Source organism: Carya illinoinensis, chromosome 16 (genome assembly GCF_018687715.1).
Source record: "Carya illinoinensis cultivar Pawnee chromosome 16, C.illinoinensisPawnee_v1, whole genome shotgun sequence".
Classification (NCBI taxonomy): Eukaryota; Viridiplantae; Streptophyta; class Magnoliopsida; order Fagales; family Juglandaceae; genus Carya; species Carya illinoinensis.
The window spans coordinates 13,176,075-13,202,319 of NC_056767.1; the positions used below are offsets into that span (position 1 = coordinate 13,176,075).

General features: G+C 37.4%; 1 pseudogene; it reads right to left on the reverse strand.

The window, feature by feature from the left end:
- Positions 1–15,593: 15,593 nt before the first annotated feature.
- Positions 15,594–26,028, reverse strand: LOC122298833 (annotated as a pseudogene).
- Positions 26,029–26,245: the final 217 nt, after the last annotated feature.

Here is a 26,245-nt window from a genome sequence, read left to right on the forward strand (position 1 = left end):
AAGAAATAGACCCAAAACCAATGGGATCCCCACAGTGCAAAATGTTTTCTTTTATTTTTTGCTTTTTTTTTTCATGTATTTTTAAATGCTTTTAAATATATATATATTTTTTAAATTCACAACATTATTAAAAAAATTCTTTAATAAAGCTTATACTTAACAAATTCCCATCATGGAAAGTGCAACATAAAGGGAGGGAAGCAAATGGAGTGGCTCATTTTTTGGCAAGATATGCATGGAATCTTAATGATACAGTTGTTTGGTGGGATTTGGTCCCACAATGTATTTCCCAAGCTATGTGGGCAAATTTATCTTTGTAATGCTTGATATTTGCTTATTTGAATAAAGTGCATTGTGGTTATCAAAAAATAAAAAATCTTTAATCACTAAGCAAAAAAGAAAAAAAAAACCATAGTCGGGATCCACAGTTAGGATTCCCCATATATGGCTTTAGCATTTCTAATAGATAAATCCCTCAACTTTTCTCTCTCCCTCCTTTAAGAATATATCTCTCTTCCTCTCTCTTCCCCCTTGTTTTGAAATGAGGGGGATGGCCTTCAAATTCAGCTTCAAGTTCTAGTTTTTTCACAATCACTCCATTAGAGGCAATTTCAGAAAGCAAATTATCTAGATTTTGAAGGGATCGAAATGTAAGTCTAAGGATTAGCAATAGTATCAGTTGTTCCTTCAAATTAATGGTATCCACACATTCACCTCTATAATTATAATCAGGTTTTTCCGATTTATAAAAAAGAATTAGAAAGGTTGTGAAATTACCCAAGTACCCCTGATTCGTCACGTTTAACACTTAGCACAAACTGTTAGCACCGATTAGTAACCAAAATAAAATAATCACTTGAACACACTATTTGGTTACGAAGGAAAACTCTTTGAAGAACTCTTCAAAGATAAAACCTTACGGGGTAACCAAATCAAGAAAAGTCAATTATTGATTTAGATAACTACAAGTAAACTGTTATCAAAACCTTTGTAACCAACCCTTTTACTCAAGACATGCAATCCACTTGCCTTCTACCTCAGTAGGTAGTCAGAACCTCTGACACTCTCCAATCGTTGTCTTTCCTACTGGAACCTCCAATGGTTGAAACTTGAATAGGACGACTTCCCCTTGGAGTATGCTCCCCCTCAATTCCACGAACTGAGTTTCTCAAGATCTTAATCAATTTCGAATATGTGTTGTATGTGCTCACCTTTTAAATCTTCAACCAACTCCCTTTATATAATTAATGTTGTCATTGACTTGTGGAATGAGTCTCCTGATAGGTTTATCCAGTATCCTAGTTAGAGACGTTTCTACCAACTTGCAAACACCTCAGACTGGATCATTCTTCTGAACTGCATAGAGTTCAGATCAGCTTCAGTTTCTTCAACACGCCTTACTTCTTGATCTCTTCAACTGATGCTAAGACTCTAAACATTCTTAGGACTCTTTGATAAATCTTATCTTATGATATAACAGACTATGATAAGAGTTCTAATTTAAATACATAGTCTTATCGAATCACTAGAGTCTAATTAAGATTACATTCATTCCTTACATTATACGCATCTAATCCTAGCCAAGCAAAAATTACATTTACAATCTCCCCCTTTGGCTGATTGATGATGCCAATATAAACTTGATGAATGTAACTTCATTTGCAAAAAAAAAAAAAACTAACCAACCACCAGCAAAGATTTCATTTAGACAATCATACTTCATATTAAATTCCATCATAATAAAAAATTATCATAGCATAAAGTATGTGAACTAGCAAATAAATCCTACAAATGTAAATATTAGTTTAAAATACATACCCAATTGAAATAACTTTAGATAAACAAAAACTCAAAAAAAAAAAAACTCAAAAGAAATGAAATGATGATGGTGGTTGCACGTCGTCAGCAGCACTGCCAAGCTCTCCAGCATAATGACCAGTCCAGCTGTAACAGTCCGTTAAAAATTCAATGGTAGAATTTCTATAGACTTGAGGAACCTCGTGAAAACTTCGTAAGTTTTCACGAATCGGCTAATCTCAAAGGTTTTAGTCTGTCAACATAATCAGTGTTATCGCTCACTATGGTGACAGAAATGCGATTTTAATCGTTTGAGGTAGTTAGAAGTGTCAGAATATGTTATAGTCTATGCCACTAGACTCAGTAGAATATTTAGGATTTTATAGCACAATAACTCATTTTCATAATTTCGGACGGAACAACTGTTTGAAATTTGAATTTATTTATAGGGGCACTTCGGGGTTGAGTTTTGGTAAATGGTTTTTACTGTAGGTTAATATGAATATTTAGAATTTTTCAGTATTAAGTTTATTACGCCTTTTTTTGGAGTGAATAGTAACCTTGATAAGCGTACTAAGTGCAGTGTTTTCAAAATTACTATGTGGAATGTCCAAATTAGGTTAGAGAAGTTTTATTTGGACACTTGGCAAAATCTTAGCCACACATAGTGAATAGTATTAGACACTTGGTACAAAGAGGAACCATCAGATGGATTTGTGAAGGAAATCAAAGTGTGAGATCATACAACCTAAGCAAAACCCTTTTCATCTGATCAACCATTTGAGCCAGATCAAAGAGGGTTTCAACCATAGTGAAACCCTAAACGGTTGGAATCCAATTGAAACCTCAAAAGCTTAGTTGAAATCGAAACCCTAAACAGTTTCCCCAAACCCTAAAGTTGGCCTTCAAACCCTTTTTGATCCAATTTCTAGCATTGTGTTTAATCACTTGATTAAATCACTTGCATATGCTATTAATTTCTAAAATTCTTATTATGACATCATTATCCAACCTTTTAAACCTTGGAAATTTGATTGGGCCAAGAAAAATTGGTTTTGGGCTTGATAGCATCTCAAAACCTAACCAAACCCTTTTAAACCCCAAATTGAATCCCACTTGGTTGAGGCCCACCAAGGCCCACGAATTTGGCCACCTTGGCAAGGCTTCTTCGAGAAGTTTCCTTCCCCACATGGCAGGCCATCCATTGCCCTTGGCTGCACCCAATAGTGCCTTGATGAGATGGAGAAACCCACCCCATCAACCTCCAGACCTTACGGCTTCTGGGGGCTGTCCTTTCCCCTCTCTATTCTCCACTTTATGTCATATAGCTACCTTCAATCAATGGTCATTCAAGTCCATATCTTCCTCCTCCAGAAGTATAGAGTCATTCAAGACACACTTCTTTCCCTTTAATCACTTCTTTACCCTGTTCTTAGAGAGAAACCCAAAAGAGCTCTCTCGGGTAGATTTATGGGTCTTTTGGCATGGAGATTTTAGACCCTTTTTAAGTACTTTTGCATGCTTACTCCTTCAAAAAATTTGTTTCTCTTTGAGTATGCTTTCAGTAGATATATTATTCATATCATTCCATGGTCATTTGGTTGGTCAAAAGTATTTTTAACCATAGAAAGGTCATTCTGGGCGTGAATCTAGAGAGTATGTTATGTTTTGAAGTTTTTGACCAAGCTAATGGACATATCTTGGTTGGAAAATTTTATGGAATGTTCTCAGCATGTGTTTAAAAGTTTTCATTGAGGTTTTGTTGCATGACTAAAGCTTTTAATGATAGATTTTCTTAGATCTAGAAACTTGAAAACTGGAAGGGGTAAAACAGTTTTTATTGGGAGAAAGTTTGAATATTTCGAGGTTTGATCTTACTCTAAAGGCTTTGATATTTTTATATGATGATTCTAAGTCTCTTATTTTCATGTTAGGATGTTATTTTGAAGATATTTAGTATTAGTTTCAAAGATATGATTTTTCTATGCAAGAGGATTTTGGTTAAGCTTAAGATTTGATGTTTTTGGATTAGATCCATGTTTTATTGCTTTTTAGCCTTGTGATTTTAAGTTTGATGGTTGGATCCTATTTAAGACACATTTTTAAATCATGAGATGTTTTAGTTTGAAGATCTCATCTTTGTAAGCCATGGATCAAGAGATTTATTAAAGCTAGTTGAGAAAAAAGTTTATGTTTTTGGACTAAGTGTAAAACCAAAAACTCTAAGTGTTATTTTGTGATTTTGGTGACTTTAGTTTGATGATTTAAAGCATGGTTGATCTTAGAATTATGTTATAAATATGCTAGAAGTCAGATTTGATTTTTGAAATTCTTGGAGATGTTTTGATTTAGGGTCAAAACTTGTGATTAAGTGTTTGGATCTTTTTACAAAAAAAGTTTGGTGTTGATTATTAGTTTTTTTTAAATGGATGTTTTAAGTATGGTTTTAAACTTAGGATTAGAAGATTTTTGTTGCAAAATTTTGGTTTAAGCACGAGTTTTGAGGTTGGAAGGAATTGCAACAAAAATCAAGAGAAATGGCCTAAAGATGTTTCGGCCATAGTGTGTTTTTCATAGTTGTGTTTTGTTTTAAATTTTTCTAAGTTGATATTTTAGTTTAGGACAAAATTTGCATGAGCAATGTAAATTTTGAAAATTTTTGGAATTAGGACGTGAAATCCTTAAGTTATAGGTAAAATGGTCATTTTCCCACATGTAAAAGGTAAAATGATAATTTTACTCTAAGTTAGCTTGCTTTCATGTTCCTAATTGTTAGTAATTAAATTTCTAACTTTTAGAATACCTTCTTACAGTTCCTCCTATTTTGCACTTTATTCTTGTAAAATGCGACGATCGAGGTAAGTTAGCTTCTAACTTACTATCAGTTTATTGTATATGTATGATGGGTAAGGGAATTATAATTTTTGTATATATGTTATCATATATGCCATGCCATGCCACGTCATTACATGTTTATCTGTTATGCATGATTTATTCTGTCACGAATATTTATTTGTTACACAATCTATTCTATCATATATTGCTATATGTTATAAGTATGCCACATGCTATATGTATGTCATATCATGTAATATTCACCATTACAAGTATATCATGTTAAGTAAAGAAGTTAGATCAAGTTTATGTTAAGTCAAGTTTTAGATCACGTTTATATTAAGTTATTCATGTCAATCACGACCCTAAGTACTAGGATGGGGTAATATCCTAGTGGAACTCTTTTGTTCACGCTGGAGTGTCTAAATATGTGTGAAATTTCCTGGGTTGACGAAGTACAATCAACAGGTTGCGAATGGGGCCTAATTAGCTAGTCACCGAAGAGCGCCAGGCACTAATGCCGATGGTGCCATATTTTATTTTACGTGATTTTGCAGCAAGTGTAGCACAAACAATTCATGGGGCCACAACAACTATGGAGCATGAAGTATGGGGCCACAACAACTGTGGAGCATACACTATGTGAGACACAGCAATTGTGACACGTAGAATATATGAGGCCACAACAACTGTGGAGTACGTATTAACGCACTCACAGCTGGTGTAGATACCTGTGTTGTGATGCGGTAATCGGCAAGGACACACGGCTCAAGGGGACTCATGTAGCACCCATATGGTTACGTTATTAATTAAGTCAGTTGAACAAGTGTCCAAGTTTATGTCAAAAAGTTAAGAATAAGCAATCATGGTTAACCCCATGAGATAAGAATAAGTTTCAGATCAAGTTTATGTTATGTTATGTTCATGTTTATGTTAAGTTTCAAGTTCATATTCATATCATGTTATGTTCACGTTTATGTTATGTTCAAGCTCACGTTCATGTTATATTATGTTCATGTTCATGTTCACGTTATGTTTCAAGTTCACGTTCATGTTTACATTATGTCTCAAGTTTACGTTTATGTCATGTTATGCTAAGGTTTATGTTAAATTCAAGTTCATGTTTATGTTATGTATGTTCACATGTATGCTTGATTCAAGTCCATGTTATGTTTCAAGTTCACGCTCATGTTATGTTGCTAGCCCATGTTATATTATAAGTTCAAATTCATATCATGTCAAGTCAAGTTCAGTTCACGTTTCAGTTCAGGTTATGTCAGTTATGCCATGCTATATGTCAAGTTATACTATGCTTACTTACGACTTTAAATCTGCATTCATGCTTTTACTACAATGCATTCATAATTAACCTGTGTGGGAGTTTCCTGTTAACTTACTGAGATTTGTAATCAAATCTCACCGTGGTAGTCCCAACTACCATTTCCCCCGAATGGTAGGCGATGTGTCAGGATCAGAGTAGGGAGCAGACATTGGTAAACTGAAGGAGGTTGACTAGAAGCCGCAGACACTATGCCAAGCTTACAACTTCCATAGTTAAGTTTTGGACAATATTCTGGCCTCGTTAGTCGAGTTACTCGACAAACTTCCTCAATAGTGTATTTTGGTAATGTAAATATGGAGTCTGGCCTCCCATGTTTTTGAGATTATAGTCTTCTGAGACTCATATTGAAATCGAAGATGTTTATTTTGTTAAGTATGCTTGGTTTAACGATTTAACTACTTGGGATATTATAAATTTGGTGCATAGTATTGCTCAAGAAAAAAAAATTATTCGCTGCAAAGATTGCATAATGTTAGGAACATTGCATCTTATATGTCATGAACGGGAGGAGGTAACCTTGTGTTGCATGTCCCGACACTTCAAATATTCGTTCGATCCCAAACGGAATCTGGGGGCGTCACACCAGCTCCCTTCTGCTGTCATCCCTTCTCCCCCTATATTTGGCAGCATCAGTCAAACTCAGGGTTATCTTCTTCCTCTGGTGAAGTGATTGCTTTCAAGATCTGATCCACATCCACTACAATTTGCTGCAGTCTATCATTTATTTTTTCAGATTCATCTTGCTGATCTACAAGCAATTTATCAATCTTCTCCATTTTCTCTTCCCATTTGTCCACAAATGAGTCAAATTTTGATTGCAAAATTTGAAGTTGTTCAACCACTTCAGTGGACTGTTTTGAAAGAGGATTAGAGGATGTGAATGCCTCAGTATGAGTCATTTTTTTTAACCCAACAACTGCCTCTGACTTAGTAACAGTCTTGGAGGAGATTTTTTCCAAACATTTTAAGTGTGGCCTTGGTACTCCTCAAGGGGACTTTAGACATTTTGGCCAATTTCGTGATAAGATCACCAAACGACAAACTTTCTTTGTCCATTTTATTAGTTCTGGCCTTTGAGATCACATCAACAATATGTGAAGGGAGATCAATAGGAACACCTTTCAGTAATGCATACATAAATTGAGCTTTCTCAACTATCAGCTCAATGTGTCTAGAAATGGGCCATAGATTTGTTAGAAGTACTTTGGCCAGAAACCTAAATTCGGGGAGCATGGACTTCATAGAGAACCTGTGAACTTTTGGGGGCCATGCTAGTGCACTGGGCCTAGCAAACAGATCTTTCATTTGGGCCTTTGATGGGGTCCCCATGCCCTTGTATGGAAAACCTGGGTTTTCCACACTTGGAAGCTCATAGAACTCTCTCACAATTTCAGGAGTAATGATTAAATCAACTCCTCTGAAAACTGAAGTAATAAACTTGTCATCAATACTTATTAAAGCATTTGAATAAAATTCCCCAACAACCTCAATGTATGGGGCAGGGGCCCCCTCTGTTATCTTTTCCCATCCTCTGTCTGCAAAGATGTGGGCTATAAAATCAATGGTAGGTTCATTTAGATCATTCAATGTTACCTCTCTTTCTCCAAGCATGTTCCTTTTGGAGAAAATTGTTTTGTAGAGGTTTTCAGCTTCTTTACTCGAGAACTTTGGTGCCTTAGAACTTGCAGTCGAGAGCTTCAAAGTGCTCCATTTTCCTTTGTTAGGGGCTGACCCCTTTTTTGTCTCTTTAGTTCTTTTGGAGTTTTCTCAAGTGGCTCAAGTGTTAACTCAGGCAGATTCCTAATAGAGCTTCAAGGATTTCAAGGAATTCGAAAAAAACTTAAGAACAGTAAACCCTAAGATAAATGATGACCAATCTTCAGACAAAATATTCAGAAGAGATAAACTTACCTCGAGGTTGTGTAGAGAGATTAGCACGAAATGTAAAAACTTCAAATAATGCAGAGAGATTTTTGGGTTTTCTCTAACATGAGGAGTATCGGAGAATATTTTTAGCGCACTTGGGAATGAAAAGCAGCTTAAAGAGTGATTATGGAAGACGACATGCATTAAATGCTATAGAGTAGGAGCTTTATTTTTAATCTCCCACCCAAAATGTGGGACGTGAGGCCTGGGAAGTGCCATGCATGCGGGCCCCTAAGTATACCTTAGAGGCTACTCTTCAAGATGATACCAGTTGTGCCCTCATAATTTTTTTTATTATCTATATATATATTAAAAAAACTAAATAGAAACAACGAAACAATTTTTAAGAAACAAAAGACAATTAATATGTGCATGTCATCCACACGGTTGAGTCTTTTGAATAACACCTTTGTCCAAGAGATTTTATTTTTTATTTTTTTTATTATAAAACGAACACTTATTCATTTATTCAAGAGAATTATTTCTAACTGGTTAGTCTTTACAATTGAGCAGTTTACTTAATATACAACCTCCCAAGAACAAGTGTGTGTGTGTGAGTGAGGTAGACAAAATCTTCCCTTGTTATTATTTATTTCCTTTGGTCCATTTTTGTAATGATCCAAGAAGGGTGAACTTTCCTTGAAAGTTAAACCTTATGCTAGGGCCTATATACTCGAAAAGCATTTCCCTCCAAGCACAAGGTCAATAGAGCCTGTTTGTCCATTTAATATTGCTTATCTTTTTCCTTAATGATGAAGACAATGATTTTTTCTCTCAAGAACAGTGAGGGCTCAAATCCAAGTATGAGTGTTTGCCTTTTTTCGTAATGACTTTTGAACACTCAACTTTTTCTATAAGGATTGACCAGTGTGCATGGCAAGAGGAATTCTTTTTCTTTTGAGTAATAGGTTCAACTAGTTTTAGTCAATTTGAAGGCATAGATTCCCCCTCCTATGATGCATTGTATAGATGTTGACAAGATGTCATTAAATTGTTAGGAGGTTAGATCTGACTCCTCACTGTGCAGAGGGTTGAGTACTCAAGAGGTCTTTCTTAAGAGTTTTGCATCAAAGGTAAAAGCACATACCAGAGAAGATCTAGTTCATACCCAAGCAAATGAACTTGTGTGGTTATAGAGTGCACGGACTTGGTATATTCAGCAAACCTGTACCTTGTGTATGATATCAACATAAAAACTGTGCGAGTAAAAAAATAGAAACAACAAAACAAAACAAACAACAAAAACAAAACAACTTCCCCCTTTATATATATATATATATATTAAATCAAGACATGTCACACACACCAATAGCCTTTCTTAGAAATTCAAATCTTAATCCATCCAAAGGTTTAGTGAACAAATCAGCCAATTGGTGTTCGAGTGACACTAATTTTGTCTTAACCAAGTCTCGTATAAAATGATGTCTTATATCTATATGCTTGGTCCGAGAATGTTGAACAGGGTTCTTCAACATACTAATGGCACTCGTATTATCGTCATAGATAGTCATAGTATCTTGTAAGAACCCATAGTCCTCAAACATCTTTTTCATCCAAAGTAGCTGTGTGCAGCAACTACCAACAGCAATGTACTCGGCTTCAACAGCGGAGAGAGAAATGGAATTTTGCTTCTTGCTCATCCATGCTACCAGATTGCTACCGACAGAAAAATAGCCACTAGTGGTGCTTTGTCTGTCGTGAGCATTACCAGCCCAGTCAGCATCAGAATAGCCAGCCAAACTTAGATTTTAATCTTGGAGTACCAGATGCCATAGTCAACTGTAGCACTCAAGTATTTCAGAATTCTTTTGACTGCAATGAGATGTGATTCTTTGGGTTTCGCCTGAAACCGTGCACATACACCTACACTAAAAGCAATATCTGGTTTGCTAGCAGTAATGTATAGAAGACTTCCTATCATACTTTTGTAGAGAGTAGGATCAATGCTCTTACTTGTAGAATCTGAGCAGATTTTAACTGAAGTGCTTATCGGAGTGCTAGCATGTGTCTTGCCTTCCATGCCAAATTCCTTAACAAGATCTTTAGCATATTTTGATTGTAAAATAAAAATTCTTTCTTCAATTTGTTCGATTTGGATTCCAAGAAAAAAAATTTAATTCCCCAATCATACTCATCTCAAACTCATTTTTCATGTTGTTAGAGAAATCATGTGAAAGTTTATCAAGAGTGGAACCAAACACAATATCATCTACATATATTTGTGCTATAAGTAAATGCTTACTAGATTTTCTTAAAAACATTGTTTGGTCAGCTTGCCCTCTTACAAAGTTATTGTCAAGCAAGTATTTCGTGAGTCGTTCATACCATACTTGAGGTGCTTGCTTTAATCCATAAAGAGCTTTCTTTAATCTGAAAACATGGTCAGGAAACAGGTGATTAGTAAATCCCTTTGGTTGTTCAACATATACTTCTTTATTTAGTATACCATTTAAAAATACACTTTTAATGTCCATTTGATAAAGCTTAAAATGTAAATGGCTTGCAATTGCTAGCAATATGCGAACTGATTCCAAGCAGGCTACTGGTGCAAAAGTTTCCTCAAAATCAATTCCTTCAACTTGGGTATATCCTTGTGCCACCAGTCTGGCCTTGTTATGAACAATGGTACCATGTTCGTCTGACTTGTTCTTAAAGATCCACTTTGTTCTAATGATGTTATAATCCTCGGGTCTAGGTACCAGCTCCCACACTTGATTTCGAGTGAACTGGTGCAGTTCCTCATGCATGGCATTCACCCAGCTTTTATCTTGTAAGGCTTCTTCCACCTTCTTTGGTTCAACCTACGACAAATAGCAAACATATGAGACTTGATTTAAAACTCATTTCCTTAGTCTCATACCTTCACTCAAGTCTCCAAGAATGTTTTCTTTTGGGTGGTTGTGACTGATTCTTGTGGATGGCTCCTTCTCATGGTTTGGAGTTGAGTTTTGTAAGACAGGTTCCACTACATTTATATCCTCTTGATCTGTTGAGTTTTCTTCTATTTTTTCAATAAGTTGGTCAAATTCCTTGGTGAGCATTTCTTTGGAAGTGTCATCTACAACTACATTGACTGACTCCATCACTGTTTTAGTCCATAAATTGTAAACACTGTAGGCATTGATGTTTGATGAGTATCCCAGAAATATTCATTCATCACTCTTGCTATCACATTTGTGGGCAGTCTGAGTACTCTCTCTATCTTTCAGTATGTAACAGGTACTCCCGAATACTTTAAAGTACTTTACCGTGGGTTTTTTTCTATTCAATAACTCATAGGGAGTGAGTTTGGTGCCTGTACGAAGAACTACACGGTTCAAAATATGTCCAACAATATTGATAGCTTCTCCCCAGAAGTATAGAGCCAACTTTTTTGCTACTTAGCATAGTGCATGCCATCTCTTGTATTGCTCGATTTTTCCTCTCCACAATTTGATTTTGTTGTGGAGTGATTGGGACTGAGAATTCTTGATGTATGCCCTATTCATCACAAAAGGAAGAAAAATTAGCATTTTCAAATTCTCTACCATGATCACTACGAATACGAGAGATAAAAGAATTCTTCTCTGTTTGCAGTCGTTTGAACAATTTCTTGGCAAGCTCGAAAGTTGCTGTTTTATCTATCAACAGAATGATCCACGTATATCTTGAGTAGTCATCTACGGTAACCATTAATATATTTCTTTCCTCTAAGACTCTCATTCTGTGTAGGACCCATCAAATCCATATGTAGCAGCTCAAGTGGTCGTGAGGTTAGAATGTTACTTAGCTTCATATGTTGTGCCTTGGTCTGCTTTCCTTTTTGACAAGCTCCACACATTATCTTTTTGTTTTTCAAATCTTTTGGCAGTCCTCTTACAGCTTCTTTCTTGAGAATCTTTCACATGTCTCTATAGTTGATGTGGCCTAGACGCTAATGCCACAATTCAGTCTCATCCAATTCTACCTTGTGACATCGTATTGGGTTGATGGAGTGATTCCATAGTAGTTGTCAGTAGTTCTGGTGCCTCTTAAAATCCATTTTCTAGCACTATTATATACTTTGCATTCATCCTTTGAGAACTGCACAGAAGGATTATCATCACAAAATTGACTAATACTTAAAAAATTTTCCTTGAGACCATTAACAAAAAGAACATTATAAAGAGTAGGTAAACCAAGAATATTCACACTTCCCTTTCCTTCCACTGTTGCTGAACTTCCATCTCCGAAAGTTACTGACCCACCACTAGTGGACTCAATATATATAAACAATTCTTTGTCTCATGTCATATGTCTAGAGCAAGCATTGTCTAGGTACCACATGCTAGTGTCCATAGCTTTGAGAGTAGTGTGTGCTACCAGGCATACGGCTTTTTCTTGCACTACTCATTTGGTCTTGATATTTATTTTCTTTAAATTTTTTGAAGACCATAATTCAGATAGTTTGCACAGATTCTTACCAATAGTATGTATTTGATTGCTCAATTTGTCCACCTTAAATTCTAGGTTCCTATCTTTTCTCACAAACTTATTTCTTTTTCCTCTCTTTTTTTCTTTTCTAAGTCGGAGACAATTTGTTCTCATGTGTCCAGTTATCCCACAAAAATGACAAGTAGGAACAAACATACCTTTGGACTTATCTGAAGGAATCATTGTTGACTTGCCTTTGTTATCAGAGTTCTTTGGGATATTTTCAATGTTACTTCTTTTTACAAAGGTAATGCCTTTAGATGTAGAGGCAGCAGATGCTTTATGATATGAATCTTTGAAGGTATTGTATCCTAAACCTATATGATTAGTACGATCACGTTGAACCTTTATTAGTTCATTTAGTTTTTGAGTAAGAGTTTTTTCTTTGAGTTCCTTACAAGTTGCCAAATCCTTTTTTAGCACTTCTTTCTGTTCTCGTAGTTTTGTCACTTCCAGTTTTGTCAGCTTCAGTGCTTCCACCAAATTATTCTTCTCATTTTCCATGGTGGTTAAGTTTTTGTATAGCTTTTTATTTACTTTCTGAATTTTCACGAATTCTTCACACAGTTCCTTATATGCTTCCTGTACGCTTAATTCATGATCAGATACTTCTGTGGCAACATCAAAATCAGTATCACATAAGCCTATGCTGTTATCAGCACATAGTTTATTCTTCTCAATATGATCAGTAATGGATGCGGAGACAGCTATAAACACAGTTTCATTATCAAAAGATGTATCTGAGCTTTCAGAATTAGAATCATCAATCAAAGTAGCATTCAAAGCTTTTGCCTTTCCTTTATCATTTGGACATTCAATTCTTATGTGACCGAAACTAGAACATTCATGACATTGGACTTTCTCTTTAATATCTGGTTTATCTTTATTCCATTTTTCAGGTTCATTCTTTTTACCAAAACTCTTCCCTTTTCTCATTTTTCCATAACTATTTTATTAAACAGAATTTTTTTTAATTTTCTGGCCACAAGAGCTAGGTCATCATTACACAGATCTTAATCATCAGAATGACTCTCTTCTTTAATAGTTTTGAGTGCAATGGACTTACCGTTCCTTTGTTGTGGAAGAGTAGATTCATAGGTTTGTAGGGAGCCTACCAGTTCTTCTACCCAAATTGTATCTAGATCCTTGCTTTCTTCTATGGCTGTCACTTTTGGTCAAAACCTTTCAGGCAGAGATCTCAAGATTTTCCTCACAACTCGTGCCTCCTCCACCTTCTCACCAAGATTGTACCTGGAATTGACAATGTCAGTTAGTTTGGCATAGAACTCATTAAAGGTCTCATCATCCAACACTTTTATTTCTTCAAAATTTGAAGTCAATATTTGGAATTTGGAAATTTTCACCTTCTTGGTCCCTTCATGTGTGGTTTCCAAAATATCCCAAGCCTCCTTGGCATTTTCACACATTGAAATCCTCTTGAACTCGTTAGGTGAAACTGCCATAAAAATGGCATTTAAACCTTTGTTATTCCAATTACAACTGCTGGATTGTTCTTTGGTCCATTCTTTTATAGGTGATATAGGCCTCGTCCATCCTGATTCCATAGTTGACCATACTTTCTCATCGAGTGATCTTAAAAATGCTCTCATCCTTACTTTCTAGTAGGCATAGTTGTCACCATCAAATTGTGGTGGTGATGATAGTATTGCCATGATCGTTCAGGAGAATGAATCACACTCAAATTGAGTGAACCACACTCTGATGCCAATTGAAATTACCCAAGTATCCCCGATTCGTCACGTTTAACACTTAGCACAAACTGTTAGCACTGATTAGTAACCAAAATAAAATAATCACTTGAACACACTATTTAGTTATGAAGGGAAACTCTTTGAAAAACTCTTCAAAGATAAAACCTTATGGAGCAACCAAACCCAGGAAAGCCAATTTATTGGTTTAGAGAACTACAAGTAAATTGTTAACAAAACCTTTGTAACCAACCCGTTTACTCAAGACATGTGACCCGCTTACCTTCTACCTCAGTAGGTAGTCAGAACCTCTGACACTCTCCAATCGTTGCCTTTCCTACTAGAACCTCCAATGGTTGAAACTTGAACAGGACGACTCCCCCTCAATTCCACGAACTAAGTTTCTCAAGATCTTAATCAAGCTCGAATATGTGCTAATTTGCTCACCTTCTAAATCTTCAGCCGACTCCCTTTATATAATTAATGTTGTCATCGACTTATGGAAGGAGTCTCCTGATAGGTTTATCCAGTATCCTAGTTAGAGAAGTTTCTACCAACTTGCGAACACCGTGGACTAGATCATTCTTCTAAACTGCGTAGAGTTTAGATCAGCTTCAATTTCTTTAACACGCCTTATATCTTTATCTCTTCAACTGATGCTAAAATTCTAAACATTCTTAGGACTCTTTGATAACTCTTATCTTATGATATAACAAACTATGATAAGAGTTCTAATTTAAATACATAGTCTTATCGGATCCCTAGAGTCCAATTAAGATTAGATTCATTCCTTACATTATACGCATCTAATCCTAGTCAAGCACAAATTACATTTACAGGTTGTTTGCATAAAATTTTCCTATTTCCACAGCAAAATTGAAGGTCTAGATCATGAGTTATAAGGCATTGAGTATTGATGGTGTCTAATTTTATGAAGATGTAGATGGTCTAGCATGTTGTATTATAGTCTAAGCTTGGGCAATCAAATTTAAACCCAAGACAAAATTAATAATATATAGAAATATCTTATCAGCACAAGCCAACCAAAAACCTCCCACAAAGTTGTAATATTTATAAATGAGTAATGCTTCTATATACAGTCATAAAGTGTGCAAGCGTCGTGCAATAGCTTTGTAAAAAAGTGTGGTCTACTATTAAATAATTAATTTTTTTATGTGGATATCACATTTATTCAATTTTTATTAAAATGATTGCACAGCCCTTGCGCACTAACAACTATAACTATCATTTCTCTTTATATATATATAATCAACAACATTTGGAGAATTTATCGATTAAAAAATGCAAACAAAGCAAAATAGTAAAAATACCACACAATATCAATCAATTCGAAATTACAAGCAAAAGCACTCCCAACATTAAAATTAAAAACAAGACAAAACAAACCAGTTTATACATATTATATATGGAAAGAGCATTAGAATCAGCAGTGCAACAACTGATTCATGCTTAATATTTATGCCAAACATACACTCACAAACACACCTAGCTAATTCAAATACAGACTTAAATCAAGGGAATATAGACGCAAGGAATTCCTTGTCCTCCATGAAAATCTGCATGTTCTTGGTCTTCATTACAAACCCTATTGCTTCCTCATTATATTCAAACGAAACACAACTTTATCAGCTCAAAGAGTGCACCAATATGATCACTATTTTCCCATAACAAACCTTTGGATATTGCTCCAGAGAAATATGTAGCATACTCAATCATATTCTTATATCCACTGGATCTATCCAACTTTTGTGCAAAAAACTTTGAGGTCTCTCTATCCCAATGTATCATCCGGCTAGCTTTCAATTCCACATTTTCCCTTGAAGAAAGTGATAAAGTATAGTTTACAGTGATGGGTTCGACTGTCTCCAGGAAAGTCATATTCAGAAGCCCTTTGACAGCTTCATGTCGCCTCTCTACTTCAATCTTCAACAAAGGATCTACTAGAAAACTGAGGATGAGCCTAACCAACCCTTTCTTAATCAAAATATCCTTTGGATTCACCTGATTGAGTTGAGCAACATCCACCATTGATGCTTCTTCCTTCTTTAACGATTCAGATATAGTCTAAACCCCGATTTTCCTGTACATTTCAAGCAACTTTGTCCAAGGTAATGAAGGCGAGTTTCACTCAGGGTACCAGACAAATATGGGTCGAGGAGAAACCTATTCAAAAAGATCCTTCAACTGTAGATCATCGGCAATGAAAACATCATGCTTGTTGGACAACAAAATTTCATCTGAATCCAAAGCAACCGGTAATTTCTCCAACCTATCAGTGAGAGTTCTCTCAGTCTTTACACTCCAATGCTTAGAAACATAGACCCAAAACTTGAAACAGTCTTCATGTGATAGCTAGGGTCTTGAAGTTTCCTAAACCTTTCATAGCAGGCAATAATCATCAATAAAGTGATTGCTTTTAACATTGAAAGCCCTTGAGAAAAAAAAAATAGTAGCTTTTGATTATAGTATTTTTCCAAAACTTGCAACCAAAAACTAAAGCGTTCATCCGTGTCACGCAAAACACACTCTTCGGGGCCGACCCACTTTCCATTCTCAGTTCCATTTGGGGTCCAAATCCTTTTGGCAGTATTAGTGTCCGACTCTCAACCAAATTTACTCAAGTAGTTATAAATTTGAATTATAGTGAAAAAATCATGATGGAAATCAAGGTGCCTGGCAATCAAGGGGCATCCTCTCTTTATGTCAATGGTAACATCAATAGCATTAAGCTCCTTTTTGTATGATCTAATGTTACAACCATGAAAACCTTCATCAAGAAAAGGTCCATCCATATGATCCAAATGAGACCCCTACCGCCACTTAGAATTGAACAACAAGAACTGATCTGGAGGCCTATAACCATCATTTGTCTTCAACCATTTTTGAGAGATTCTTTTGCAGAAAGTGCCTGGAAAATTATATCTCTCTGCATGATCATGCAATAAAATGCAGATGAATTCCAGCAAGGCAACCACATTTGCAGGAGTTATGATGGAAGGGTCCTAGGGGAAAAAAAGACCACCAGCAATAAATTTCAGCCCTTTCTTGTATTCGTGAATGTCCTTGCCATAATAATTGTCACTATCGTCTATGAAAGGGAGCCGAGTAATTGATGCAATTGATTGCCAATATGTACCATACAAAATGCAATTGCTTGGAGATTTGAGATCACCAAGCCTAGTTCACAGCCACTTCACTTCACAAACATATTTCTTAATATCTGGAGGAAACTTATGTGGAGTATCCTTTAACAGTCTGTAACATGACAAAAAGGACAAAATATTTTCTTTTGTCAAGGAAGCCACTTGCTGCTTGAAACTCTGGGCAAATACTTTGGCTGCCTCCTCAAAATCCACATTTACACCTAATTACTGCAACTCGTTTCTGTACAAGAAGATGCTGCCTCCATAGAAATCATGATCAATGAGTGGAAAACCATTGAAAACGTGTAGAATGCAAGCCCATTGAGAATCAAACATGAAACATTCTCTTGGAGACTTGTAACCAATATTGGTCTTAAAGCATTTCACACCACCCAATGTCCCAATGAGTTTGTTGGATTGTTCTGAATGACGCATACATTCTAGTATGAATATAACAGCCTCCGCTGTCAGAGAAGACAAGGATGAAGGCAATTTTAAGTTGTCTACAACAAGCTTGTAACTTCCACTGAAACCAATTAACACACCAAGGGACTTGGGTTCCTCTTTAAAAGAAAGGATTTCATCCCCAAAGTAACCTATATCGATGAAGGGGATGTTAGTGATTTGAGATGCAACTTTCCATTCAAGATCAAACAAAACAGATCCAACAGGAGACATGTCAACTCTAAATGTCCTCAACCATCTTCTTTCTTTGAAAGCACTAATGAATTTTTCCAGTGCAAGATAATTGGCCCTAAAAAACCTAATGAAATTCAAATCAGAGAGCACCTGGCTTCTAGTTAAAGTGGAAGAATCAACAAGAAACATGAGATGCTTCCCAATAAATTCACATGCTTCTCCATACCCAAACATGACGCCTATTGTCTTTAGCTCCTCTTTATATTTATTTATTTGATCACCATAGAAACTTTCATCAATCAATGGAATATCAACCAGCACTGATTTGTTCTGCAAAATGTTTCCTAGTGAAGAAGTAAACATGAATGACTGAGATGGTGACCTGCAACCTGAGTAGCCATTGGTAGTAATCTTTAGCCAACTACCCACCTTTATGCTAGCCAAGAATTTCTCTGGAATTTGAGTTCTCCTACATTTTAGGATTTGAATCCAATCCAAAAGCAAGAACGCATTTTGTTTGGTGAAAGGTGCAGAAACAACAGGAATTGTGACATTGGGAGGAGATATATCAGGGATATCAGAAGTAGCAACATGAGTTTTAATGAACTCTAAGAGCTGTTATCCATAACAAAATTCACCTGCAAAATAACCCGGGCACGAGTATTCTTCTCCTAACTCAACATAGCTTTCACCTCTCTATAGATTTGAACCAATCAATCCCACCCATTTGCTTCGGTTGGCAGGGACCAAAACCCCTTTCCTTTGTCAAATTAGATCCCCGTAGTTATTTACAAGGTGCATAATACCACATAAATGATCTACTTGAGCTTTTGATAGATGACTCTTTGAGAAAGAGTGATATAAGTAGTGAACAAAGGCAATGGCAAGCTTCCGATCATTATTGATACAATCATTAAGGTAAACTGCATCGTCATATACATCCACAGTACCAACCTTAACATTTTCTTGAAGCCATTGTTGTAAGGTCATCTTCTTAGGAAATAATTGAATAGCTTCTTGTGTGCTTGGTGGCATAAAAAAAAGACTTGCAACACAATGGAATTCCCTTTTCCAATTAATTAGCCATGAAGAATGATGAGCATACTTGGAAAAGGACACCACCTTATAAGAGTTTCTGCATTCATCTATGCCACACAAAGATACATCCCCACCAACACCCAAAAATTTTATGAGTGGTATGTTTTTCATCTCGGTGCTGTCAAATTTTGACTTCCAATTCTGAACAACAAATAGTAAAATCTCCAAATACACATCCTTGGCAACTCCTGCAACAAGGTTAGAACTCTTGATGCACTTGGCATACCATTCATTGTTGACTGGTTCTACTCCTAAGAAGCTCAATATGTGATCATACTCCCCTTTATCAAATGAAGAACTCAGTATATACTTTCCATGGGATGAGAGATTATGCAAGCTCACCCCTTGCTTCTCTGCCTTTTCCAAAATGTTCCAAAAATCAGGCATAAGGCTACCGACTTCGCATGGTTTATGAAAGAACTTCTGTTGCATGTATGACTCACTTAGGACAATATTTTCTTGAACGAGCTTTTCCTTGATTGAATTCCTCACCTTGTTCAACTCTTGATAAGAAGAGCTATTGACAGGAATGAACCTGAACTCGGGAGCCAAACTTGATGATGGAACATTCTGATCAGAGGTTCAAACAATTGAGACAAAAGCATCAATAAAAGCAGAGGAAATACAGTCAAGAATCCCTTGGATCTATTTACTATCCAAGAGAATTGTTTCCCTTGATGATGCAAGAAGAAAATCAGCCTGAATTCTAAAGGGAAAGTTAGTAATCATCTCTGTGGTTAGAAATACATAGATCCCAGGTGAACTAGTCCCTCTGTTGAGACGCTCTCTAAAGGGAAAAGCCAACATGACCACTAACTCTTCTACGTCCATTCTTCTTTCCACTCTATTTTCATGTCTTACAGGCAACTTTTGCTTCCACATATAGTAGCAACATTCTGCATCAGAGCCATTATTCTTTCTCTCAGTGGAGAGATGGAGTGTGGAGGACTCAGCATCAATGTTATTCCTCATCACAAAGTTAGTCTCACTTGTAATAGCAATTGCACTAACAGCATTGAGCTTAGGATTCTTATTATGTTCCCTGATTGAGAGTCACTTCAACTTTGTTAGGAATAAAAGAACTTCAGGATGAACACTTGAAAGCTACTGCTTCACAGGTTTGACCTTATTAGGATTCAAAGATAAGACAATTGTTGTTTATTAAGGCTATAGAGCCTGCACAACAAAATTCTACGGAAGCAACCAATTCTGAAAGGCATGACTCGAGTGAATGAACCTGTAACAATGTTCTAGAACTTTTTTGTAACTGCCTTAGCACAAGTGTCACATTTTCATTGCAAGAATATATTTTGTACAGGCCAGATTGTGCCTATAAAATGAATACACGCATCATGTAAAGTAATTCATTATTGGAATAAGAATGATTTGAGCATTACTATGTTTTCTCTATGCCAATTTTGCATACAGTTATCATGCATCTCTTATTTCCAAGCTTCAATATGGTATCAAGAGCCTGAAGACCCACGTCTACTACAATCATGGAAACACTACCTCCTCCACCTCCCCCCCTCCTCCCCCTCCTCCTCCCGCTGCTCCTACCTCCATTATCCCCTCCTCTCAATCTTTCGCCCATATTATGCATACTAAATACCAACTGGCCACATTAAAGAAAGGGCCCGAATCCATGCCTGAGTATTTTAATAAGGCAAAAAATCTAGCCTCCTCATTGGGCGCTGCGGGACACCCCATCCCAGATTCTGAATTCACCATCTATCTCTTTGCTGGTTTAGGTATAGATTATGAATCCTTAGTCACTTCTCTCACTACCAAACCAGACCCCATTTCTATTCCTCAACTCTACAGCTATCTTTTCAATCATGAGTCCCGTCTTTCTCACCAAACACAAACACTTCTCTATGCATCCTCTTTATCTGCCAATTTTACAGGCCTTCGTCCTCCAAATAATTCTCCTCGTGGACGTACGTCTTCAAATCGTGGGGGACGTCGTGCTCACGGCTTCAACCATGGGGGTCACTTTGGCTCACGTCCTTCCCTTCAACCAAACCAATATTCCTCCTCATGTCCCATGTGTCAGGTGTGCAACAAACCTGGGCATCTAGCGATTGACTGTTATCATCGCTTTGACCATTCTTACCAGTCATCCGCTCCCTCCTCCTTGGTAGCCAATCTCACTATGTTACCGTCTTCAGCATCTCCAAATTCATGGTTCCTTGATACAGCTACCACGCACCATTTCACTCCTGAGTTCTCTAATCTGAACCTCGGGTCGTCGTCTTACCAGGGCTCTGACCAGATCAACATCGGCGATGGCTCTACTGTACCCATACAAAATGTTGGCTCTGCCCAACTCACCTCTCCCACTGGAAACTATCTCTTAACTCAACTTCTCCATGTTCCTTTGTTATGTAAAAATTTACTTTCCGTCCAACAGTTTTGTCAAGACAATCATGCTTACTTTGAATTTCACTCTAATTTTTTTGTTGTGAAGGATTTACGTACCCAGGCAGTGCTACTTCGGGGTCCTGTTGAGAACAATTTATACGTCCTACCCTCCTCGGCTGCGTCCATATCTCCTGCATCCTCAAGTTCTCCTTAAGTCTCCTTCACCTCTAGAAATACAGCACATCTTTGGCATCTCCGTCTCGGCCATCCCTCCCCGAGAATCACTGCCTTGGCCATCTCCAAGTTTCACTTACCAACCAGCAATAATGGGCTTCCCAACTGCTCTGCATGTGTCCAAGCCAAGGCCCACGTTCTCCCTCATCCATCATCCCCTTCCCAGTCTCTAAAGCCCTTTAATCTGCTTTTTCTCGATGTATGGGGCCCTGCCCTGGTTTTATCTTTCCATGGTTGTCGGTTTTATCTCTCTATAGTTGATGATCACACTAAATATATTTGGCTTTTTCCCTTACAATCTAAATCCAATGTCTCCTCAATAATTTTAGCCTTTATTTAATATGTTAAAAATTTCTTTTCAACTAATATACAATCCGTTCAAACTGATTGGGGTGGCGAATTTCGCCCCCTCAAACTCCTTGTTCAAAAATTAGGAATTTTGCATTGGGTCACTTGCCCCTATTCTCATCCACAAAATGGAACCATTGAACGTTGTCATCGACATATTGTTGAGACCGGCCTTTTCTTACTCTCTCATGCATCCATGCCCCAAACATATTGGGCTGAGGCCTTTCTCACCGCCACATTTCTTATCAATCGTATGCCCACTCCTCTTTTGGAAAATCAATCTCCCTTTGAAATGCTAATGGGACGAGTTCCTGATTACTCTTTTCTTTGAGTTTTTGGCTCCCTATGCTGGCCCAATTTGCGGCCCTACAACAAACACAAAATTGACTACAGTTCCAAACCTTGTGTTTTCCTAGGCTATAGCCCATATCACAAAAGTTATATTTGCCTCCACCTTGAATCGGGCCGCAGATACATTTCCAGGGATGTCAAATTTTTTGAAGACCAATTTCCTTTTGCCAAGCCTCCTGACCCAACTCCTTCGAGTGATACTGTCAACCCAACACGTCAACTCTTTTCACCAGGGCCTCCATTATCCACGACCCAGTCACCTTTCGTTCCCTCCCCATTCATCCCATCACCCGTAAGCCTCGGATCACAACCCGAAAGTCCATCATCTTCCACGCAACCACATCCCTTCCCCTCAACTTCATCCCCTTCCTCTCCGTCTAGGGCATCGACCCCAATCTCCCAAACTCAAACTTCATTTCTGCCCTTACCAGCACCTGTGTTTGTACCTCCATCACCCTCATCATCCGTTTCCCCTACCGTCCCATTTGTTCCTTCTCTTCACTCTCAATCCACTCATCCTATGGTCACCCGTTCTAAATCACACATTCAATGTCCCCAAAAACGTACCGACGGCACCGTCCCATGGCCACCTCCACCCACACTTTCTCTCACTTTCGTTCCGAATTTGCCCTCTAAACAGCCTCTTCTCATTCCCGAGGAACCTACGTCGTTCACTGAAGCCTCGAAATATCCAGATTGGCGATCCGCCATGAACTTGGAATTTCAGGCGTTGCTCCAAAACCAAACCTGGGACCTCGTTCCCTTCTCTCCTCACTATAATATCCTTGGCTCGAAACGGGTCCTCAAAACAAAGAGAAGAGCCGATGGATCTCTTGAACGTCGCAAAGCTCATCTTGTGGCCAAGGGATTTCATCAACAATCCAGTCTAGACTACTCTGAAATGTTTAGTCCCGTTGTCAAACCTGTTACCATCCGCCTTCTACTCTCACTGGCTGTAACCTCTCACTAGGAACTTCACCAACTGGATGTCCAAAATGCGTTTCTCTATGGTGACCTCGAAGAAGCTGTGTTCATGCAACAACCGCCTGGGTTCGTTCATCCAGATCATTCGAATCATGTATGTAAGCTTCACAAATCTCTTTATGGTTTAAAACAAGCCCCTAGGGCTTGGTTTGCCAAATTAAGTGATAAACTGCTCTCCTTTGGTTTTCATGCCTCTCGGTTAGACTCATCCTTATTCTCCTTCAACAATTCTATTGCTTGTTTGTATATATTAGTCTATGTTTATGACTTAATTGTGACTGGTTCAAATGGTGTGTTAATCTCTGATTTTATTCGGTTTTTGAGTTCTCATTTCCCTGTCAAACACTTGGGGGCATTACACTACTTTTTAGGCATAGAAGTGAATCACACTACTACTGGCCTCACTAGTTCTCAGTCTAAATACATTCAAGACTTACTTCTCAAAATCAACATGCACCACTCAAAACCAGTCTGCACACCGATGTCATCTTCCATCAAAATTAATTCATTGGATGGCAACACCTTTGAGGATCCATCTCTGTACATAAGTGTTGTAGGTATCTTACAATATCTGGCATTCACACGTCCTGATATCTTGTTTGCTGTCAACCATGTATGTCAATACATGCATTGTCCACGCCAGCCCCACTGGCAGGCTGTCAAGCGCATCTTGCGCTATCTCAATCATACTTAGTCTCACGGTCTCTACTTTCAGTCTTCCTCTCCACCCACCATATCTGCCTTCTGTGATGCTGATTGGGCTGGGTGCCCTGATCATCGCTGATGCATAGGTGGATTTTGTGTATACTTTGGGTCCCATCTTGTCTCTTGGGGATTGAAAAAGCAGCCAACAATAGCTCGATCCTCCACTGAGGCCGAATACAAGTCCGTAGCCAACACTACGTGTGAGATTCTCTGGGTGCAATCCTTACTTAAGGAACTTGGGATTTTTCTCAAAAATCCCCATCTTCTATGGTGTGACAACCTAGGCGCCACCTATCTAACAGCCAATCCGGTGCTACATTCAAGTACTAAACATGTGGATTTGGATTATCATTTTGTAAGAGAAAAAGTGGCTGCCAAGACTCTCCAGGTGTCCTTCATTTCCACCAAAGATCAAATCGCTGACATTTTCACTAAAGCACTCTCTACAGCCAGATTTCAATTGTTACAATCAAGCCTGCACAACAGAATTCTACAGAAGCAACCAATTTTGAAAACCATGACTCGAGTGAATGACCCTGTAACAATGTTCTAGAACTTTTCTGTAACTGCCTTAGCACAGGTGTCACATTTTCATTGCAAGAATATATTCTGTACTGGCCGAATTGTGCCTATAAAATGAATACACGCATCATGCAAAGTAATTCATTATTGGAATAAGAATGATTTGAGCATTACTCTGTTTTCTCTATGTCAATTTCGCATACAGTTATCATGCATCTCTTATTTCCAAGCTTCAATATTGTTGTAGGAAGTGATTTTTGGGAACCATATATTTGTTGTATATCAAAAAGTATTGAGTTCTCCTCCACCCATTCTGGAACGATGTAACCAAGGTTGGAATGTGGGCAAGGCTCTTCCTTGAATTGTATTTGATACCCATTGCTGGATATGTAGGGCTGACCAGTAATGAGAAATACACTTTTGAACCCAATTCCTGCATTTTTAACCATATGGAAATTTAAGTAGAGATAAAGGAACATACATATCCTTCCCATTCTCATAGACATCCCAAAAAGAAAAGAAAAGAAAATACATAATGCATTACAGTATATGAAGAATATAGCTCATAATTAATTCATAGTAATCGATGTTTATATCTTATAAAGATGGCACAAATCAAGTGATTTCTTGAGCATTGAGAGAGAGAGAGAGAGAGAGAACTGTTACACTTTTGAACTGCTCATAATTTCTATAAGTTACACTTTGAACACTTTTCAAAGGAATAAGCTGCCAATTTCAAGCAACTATTGTAAAAGTTGGTGCTTTTGTGCATCAAAAGGATTAGAGATATTGTCAAGGCAGGCCAAGATTGAGATAACTTGTTAGCTATAATATTTTTATTTATTAAAATAAACGAAACAAAACAAAACCTCATCAAAGTAACATCACATTCTCAAACGTATGTACGCTGGATAAATTATGAATCTTGACGTACGACTCATCACCCAAAACTAGTTAGTTTTGGTAGCAATTTATCCCTTGATGATTCTTCATGATCTAAGGAGATAAATTGGATGGCAAAATGCATGCAGGAGACATAACCCTCACAATTTACAGTAATAGATCTATGATGACGGGTGATCAAAAATTGGTAACTCACAGCAATTAATAGTTTTTTATGGGGGTTATATTGTCTATCATGCATGGTTTAGATCATCATGTGTACCCTCATAATTCTCCATGATCATCAATGATCTTTATGCATGCTCGTTCTAGCATGCATTTTTTATAAGCGTAGTACGTACGTGAGAGTACTGCATGCATGCATGCTGCATGCCATATCGATCAATCGTATAAAGTATAGTATTAATTGGAGTGTAAAAAAGTAGACTTAGTAGGTACCTTTCTCTACAATATAACCGCGTTTTCGCCTGTTGCCTTTCTTGGTGGACCGACCAACACTGCAAATGGAGTCCATGTTTTTAGAAGAAAAACCTTTCTCGTTGTTGAAAATAAGCAATGTTGTTGGAGCTCCCCTGCCCGTAATGTCCTCCGAGATTATCAGGAACTCAAGCGATGGATCTACCCCCTCCATGCATTCGTTATCTTCCGCGCGCATTCTGACACACAATTTGTTTTTTTAAAAAAATGCTCATGTATGCATCATGTGCTGATCCGTTTCATGATCACATGACAACCTTTTAAAAAAATTTAAACTGCAGTTTATTGAGGAAGTGGTATTAGTCCTTTGCTAGAGTTTAGTTCAATTTAATTTTAAGCTGACTCCAACATCCAAATATACAACTTTCAAATGACTAAATATTACTCAACTTAAA